Genomic DNA, 6,934 nt, shown 5'->3' on the forward strand with positions numbered 1-6,934 from the left:
TTGGCCCAGTAATAAACGCTACAAAACCTGAAAGAATTTTAGCTGTAGATTACTACCTCATACTTGGAAACTTTCCATCACGTCGAAGTTTTTAGAAATCCGTGGTCAAAGTTCCAAATTTTCGATTTTTAGGCACTTTTTGCGGCTTAATAGTAAGAAAACCTTTTGTAGCCCAGAGCCACCATTTAGCGGAAGTGGTACCTTGAATCTTTAACTTCAAAAGTGTCCAAACACAAAGCTGGGCGACCTCTATTTCTTTAGCTACAATGGATTTTACAGAAGTACTTTTTGTCACTTTTTTTCATCTATAGTAGCCTGATATTTTTATACCCTTGCAGAGGGTATTATGATTTCAGTCAGAAGTTTGCAACGCAGTGAAGTAGACGTTTCCGACCCCATAAAGTATATATATTCTTGATCAGCATCACTAGACGAGTCGATCTAGCCATGTCCGTCTGTCCGTCCGTCTGTCCGTCTGTCCGTCCGTTTCTACGCAAACTAGTCTCTCAGTTTTGAAGTTATCGCGATGAAACTTTCCCAAAAGTCTTCTTTCTATTGCAGGTAGTATATAAGTCGGAACCAACCGGATCGGATAACTATATCTTATAGCTCCCATAGGAAGGAATCGTTAAAAAAATTCTAGCTTCGGTGTTTTTTGAAATAAAACCTTCTACTCTTGGAAATATTATTTTTTAAATATTTCAGAATTTCGAATAAAATATTTTAAAAATCGGACGACTATATCATATAGCTGCCATAGGAACGATCGGAAAATTAATGGGAAAGTTACACAGAAATAAATTTTAGCTTTTTTGGTTTTTATTGTATTCTCTTCTACTTTAGAACATGACTCTTTTTAAATATTTCCGAATTTCAATTTTCATTTTATCAAAATCGGACGACTATATCATATAGCTGCCATAGGAGCGATCGAAAAATTAATGGGAAATTAATTGGAAACAAATTATAGCTCCGTTGGTTTTTATTGTATTCTCTTATACTCTAGAATATGATTTTTTTTAATATTTCAGAGTTTTGAATTAAATCTAACAAAAATCGGACGACTATATTATATAGCTGCAATAGGGAAGGATAGAAAAAATAATATTAAAATAATACGAAACTTAAAATTTTTACGATTTGTAAGTTAATAGGAACGTTCTGCAAGGGTATATAAGCTTCGGCTGGCCGAAGCTAGCTTTCTTTCTTGTCTTTGTTGAACTGAGACGCATACACATACAATACATTAAAAATATCAGGCTACTATAGATGAAAAAAAGTGACAAAAAGTATTTCTGTAAAATCCATTGTAGCTAAAGAAGTAGAGGTCGCCCAACTTTGTGATTGGACAATCTTGAAGTTAAAGGTTCCGAGTACCTTTTCCGCTAAATTGTGGCTCTGGGCTACGAAGGGTTTTCTTACTATTGAGTCGCAAAAAGTGCCTAAAAATCTAAAATTTGGAACTTTGACCACGGATTTCTTAAAGCATCGACGTGATGGAAAGTTTCCAAGTATGAGGTAGTAATCTACAGCTAAAATCCTTTTAGGTTTGGTAGCTTTTATTCTTGGGCTTTTTTTTTGTCGACCAGTGCCCATTCCTGCCCGTTCTATCTTTCTCCTCCAGCTAAAGACAAGGTTAAGTTCAGTCCTAGCACGCTGCTCGACATTTGGTATCGCAATAACCTGAGTAAAGAAGCTATATTTATCAGTGGAAAATTAAAAATGTAAATATTGTTGTTTAATTTACTAAAATATAATTGTTTTCTATTACAAACAAGAAAGGAAGCTAGCCAGCCGAAGCTTATATAGCCTTGCAGATCATTCCTATTAATTAACAAATCGCAAAAATGTTCAATTTTCTTATATTTCTCATTAATTTTCCGATCGTTCCTATGGCAGCTATATGATATAGTCGTCCGATTTTGATCAAATTAAAATAGAAATTCGGAAACATTTAAAAAGAGTCATATCCTAGAGTAGAAGATAATACAATAAAAACCAAAGAAGCTAGAATTTATTTCCTATTACTTTTCCATTAATTTTCCGATCGTTCCTATGGCAGCTATATGATATAGTAGTCCGATTTTGATAAAATTAAAATTGATATTCGGAAATATTTAAAAAGAGTCATGTCCTAAAGTAGAAGAGAATACAATAAAAACCAAAAAAGCTAAAATTTATTTCTTATTACTTTCCCATTAATTTTTTTATGATATAGTCGTCCGATGTTTGAAATATTTTTTTTGAAATTCGGAAATATTTAAAAAAAATAATATTTCCAAGAGTAGAAGGTTTTATTTCAAAAAACACCGAAGCTAGAATTTTTTAACGTTTCCTTCCTATGGGAGCTATAAGATATAGCTGTCCGATCCGGTTGGTTCCGACTTATATACTACCAGCAATAGAAAGAAGACTTTTGGGAAAGTTTCAAGCCGATAGCCTTAAAACTGAGAGACTAGTTTGCGTAGAAACAGACAGACGGACAGACGGACGGACAGACGGACAGACGGACATGGCTAGATCGACTCGTCTTGTGATGCTGATCATATATACTTTATAGGGTCGGAAACGTCTCCTTCACTGCGTTGCAAACTTCTGACTGAAATCATAATACCCTCTGCAAGGGTATAAAAACAAAAAGAAAAAAAACAAGAGAGAACGCTATAGTCGGGTTGGTGTCCCGACTATCTAATACCCGTCACTCAGCTAAAGGAAGTGCGAACGCGGGTTGGTGTCCCGACTAATAATCGTAACTCAGCTAAAGGGAGTGCGAGGGAGATAGATATATGTAGATATTTTGATTGCGTATAACTTTTTAATGCATGGTCCGATTTGAAAAATGTCTTCTACATTTCGATAGGTATAAATATACACAACAAAATTGCATTTATACTTCTCGGAAATCTTTAAAGATGTGGGCGCAGGACCCATTTTAAAATCGTTAGTGGGCGATTGTGGGCGTTAGAGGGGGCGTGGCGCTCGGCTAAAATAAACTTGCGCTGCGTAGGAAGCCAAAGAATATGTGTGGAAAATCTCAACCTTCAAGCTTTTGTAGTTTCTGAGATCTCAGCGTTCATACAGACGGACAGAAGGACAGACGGACATGGCTAGATCGACTCGGCTAGTGCCCCTGATCAAGAATATATATACTTTATGGGGTCGGAAACGCTTCCTTCTAGCTGTTACATACTTTTGCACGAATCTAATATACCCTTTTACTCTACGAGTAACGGGTATAATTACCTTTCTTTTTCTAATTTAGTTAACACTGCGCTTCGCAAAATATGGGCGGCAAATGTAGGCGTGGCCAGATCAAACTGAAAGTTTGTATATATCTTTCTAATGATCTCTATAAACGTTTTTGGAATTTATGCAAAAAAATTGGTCATTCCGACCAGTGTGCTATGCCATACTATGGCTCACCTAACCGCAGATTTCGGGATTGTTTTTTTTTTTTGCTATATCATCGACAAACGTGAAGTCAAGAACCCTTTCTTGTGAGGTGTGTTAATAAAGAATGTGCCTACTTCGGCTTATACCAAACAAAAAAGAAGAGAGAACGCTATAGTCGGGTGCCCCGACTATCAGATACCCGTTACTCAGCTAAAGGGAGTGCGAAGGAGATGGAGATAAATTTGATCTGCCGTAACTTTTTAACGAATGGTCCGATTTAAAAAATTTCTTTTACATTTCGATAGGTATTGATAAGAGGCGTTAGAGGGAGCGTGGCACCCTTTTGAATCAAACTTGCGCTGAGTAGGAACTCCTAGAATCTGGATGCAAAATGTCAATCTTCTAGCTTTTATAGTTTCCGAGATCTCAGCGTTCATACGGACGGACAGACAGACGGACAGACGGACACACGGACAGACGGACATGGCTATATCGACTCGGCTAGTGGCTTTATAGGGTCGGAAATGCTTCCTTCTAGCTGTTACATACTTTTGCACGAATACAATATACCCTTTTACTCTACGAGTAACGGGTATAAAAATCTGGAGCTGAAGGGATACATAATGAGGTCGGAAATCATCTGCAAGGGTATAAAAATCTTGCTTTTCAGGGGCGAATTTCTACATTTTTAAACAAAGTTTAAAAAAAAATTGGAAAATTTCGAAATTCTATGGGAATTTTAGTCTCTTTTTCTGTCAATATAAATTAATTTCCTTCAGTGATTTAAAAAAGTTGTCGTCTTACTTACTTACTTAGCTGACAAATATATTTTTCATTAATAGCACTTATGGTTATATCATGAAATGGATATGATTTTTTGACAGTTTTATAAAGTGATGAATGCATAGGAGATGTGAAAATCATTACCATTCTTCATACAAAATCACTACTGATTAAGCGCTTGGTGATGACTTTTTGGCAGTGATTCACAGCCAAAAGGCAATGAACGGAACTACAGGGTACCTATAAAGATTTACGTTTACACACGTACCAACAGCGGCTCTGAAAAGCGTGCTTAAAAAAGGAAGCTTGAAACTTATCGAAACGCTTTTGCGAACCGTCTTTTATCTTTAGCGGCAATGCAGCCAAGCAGCCAAGCGGCCACCTTGCTTCTAGGGGCGTTGGAAATGTTTGTGCCGATGGAGCTGCGGAAGTGCCATTGAACCGTTAACGACAGGCATTCTTATCGACTCTCTTTGACCTACCATGGAATGGAGAGATTAATTTTCATTTTCCGCGCTTGTTAATAAATTAAATTGCATATTTTGCTTTATTACGCTTTGGCCAACCATTTCTCTTGTTGTTGTAGGTTTTGTGTATATGTGCCGAAAAAGTACAATTTTTAATATAAATAATTTTCGCTTGAATTTCTCTTTGACACTCATTCACTCACCCCTGATCCACCATACGTGTCTTTAGCGTTAGCTTGTATAAACAAATTTAAAACATGTTGATTAATATATTGATTTAAAACAAGGAATTTCATAACATAAATGTCACATGCTTTATGGTGAGTAATTCATTTTATGAAATAGTTACCGATGCTAATGGATTTATTCATTAAATATGACACTGCTCGACAGTGTTTTTGGTGCAAGCATATCTGCATACCTAGTTTTCGATTTTAATGGGTGGTATTTGTGAACAACTTTTAATGTTTATAATGTTTATACCCGTTACTCGTAGAGTAAAAGGGTATATTGTATTCGTGCAAAAGTATGTAACAAGAAGAAGGAAGCGTTTCCGACACCATAAAGTATATATATTCTTGATCAGGATCACTAGCCGAGTTTGGCTTCCTACACTCAGGGAAAAATTCGGGTTTTTCGATGTCAAATCAAGTACGAACGATATCGAAAGTTAGGTAAGCACGAAATTTCTTGATCGAAGAACGAATATTTAAAATCAAGTAAGACTTATTCATGACCGAAAGTAAGAATATGAGAACGAACGTTCTTGAAATAAGTACGACAAAAGATTGTTTTAAGAATTGTTTAAGATTGTTTAAGAATGAAAAATTCTTAATTTTAGTACTTTTGTACTTAAAATGTTTTACTTAACAACATTATTTATTTAACTTATTTTTACAGGTTTAACATGTTTTTAACGTAATTTATATTCAGAAAAAACTTTTAGTAATGATTAATGATAAGTGATAGTTAGGAAAGCTCTTACTTCGACCTCGGTTTGAACCCACGACCACTCGCACTGCAGACAGACGTCTTACCTTAACCAACTCGACCACGCATTCTTCTTAAAACGCGTTGACTAAAGAAGGCACAAGCAAAGAGAATAAAAACACTAAGAGGTGTATTGCCCATACAACTGAATGTACGGCAAAATTTTTGGTGTGGATTCAGAAAGAGGATTTATAATTTCTTAGTGTGCGTTGTCCGTGTTAGCCCACCGGGAAAATTCCTCTGGAAAATAACATATTTTCAAGAGGTTTCTCCATAGAAGCGGAAGGGACTAAACCTCATTCACCCCTTACATTTCTTCCATCTCTGGTTTCAAAATACACGGGGGTGACACAAAAAGTAAGGGGGAAATGAGGTTTCTATCTGGATCTCTGGCAGAAGAATGCAGGACAAAATCCACTGGTTTTTCGACTTCCCGCATTATAGATTTTCCACACGTACCCAGTTATGGTTTTCCTCCACTTGCAATATCTGTTTTTCTACACCCTCCCAGTTTTGGTTTTTCCAGACCCTCGCAGTTTTGCTTTTGCACTGCTTTGCAGTATCTGATTTTCCACAATAAAAATCATGTTTTTTGTAATATTTGTTTGTGTATTTATTAATAATATTTACAATCGAAGCATTGGAACTAGAAATTTTTAATGCCTGAAGCATTCCCGGGTTTTGCTTGGCCGAATGCAGTACTTAGATATCCATTTCTTGTCTGTCTTCTGAAAAAATCAAACATAATTTAGATATGAATGTAAGACCAGGAATAATAATAAGAGTAATTACCATTATTAGGTCTCCGCACAAAATTAAAGGATCTCTCCAGAAATTATGCCTGGTTTGCCATGGCCGATTATTTACCCTCTGTTCAGTTGTTTTATGTCGGGTATCTATATCAAAAACTATGAGAAGAAAAAATAAAATATGACAAACGCAGGCGCAACACTTCTGGTCCCAAGAAGTCTCAGTCGGCCTGGCTGAAATAAATATAATATTTTGATTAAGTTAAACAACTTAGTTAGTACTGAAGTACTATTTATACAACCATTTAATGAACACCTCACAACATTTACCACTGGTAAAAATGAAAAACATTTCAAGTGTCACTGAAATGCAGAATTTGTGTTGAAGATAGCATCCGGAGGCGTATATTTATTAATGGCGAAAATATCTGTGATACTAACCTTTGTAACGCTGAAATAAAGGTTATAAAAAGACAAAATTCATTTTATCACTCACCTTTTTATTGTTTTTTAGATTAAAATTAACTATTTTCACTTTTTTTTCACTTTTTC

At 35.7% G+C, this 6,934-nt stretch overlaps 1 long non-coding RNA gene across 1 annotated transcript; it reads right to left on the reverse strand.

Annotated features, from left to right (window-relative positions):
- Window positions 1-6,226: 6,226 nt before the first annotated feature.
- LOC138912740 (uncharacterized) lies at window positions 6,227-6,934 on the reverse strand. The gene is made up of 3 exons (XR_011418301.1): window positions 6,879-6,934; window positions 6,426-6,616; window positions 6,227-6,361 (listed from the first exon to the last, which is right to left on the reverse strand). It is a non-coding gene; the product is annotated as an uncharacterized lncRNA (long non-coding RNA).

This window comes from Drosophila takahashii, chromosome 2L, assembly GCF_030179915.1.
Source record: "Drosophila takahashii strain IR98-3 E-12201 chromosome 2L, DtakHiC1v2, whole genome shotgun sequence".
In the NCBI taxonomy this organism is placed as follows: Eukaryota; Metazoa; Arthropoda; class Insecta; order Diptera; family Drosophilidae; genus Drosophila; species Drosophila takahashii.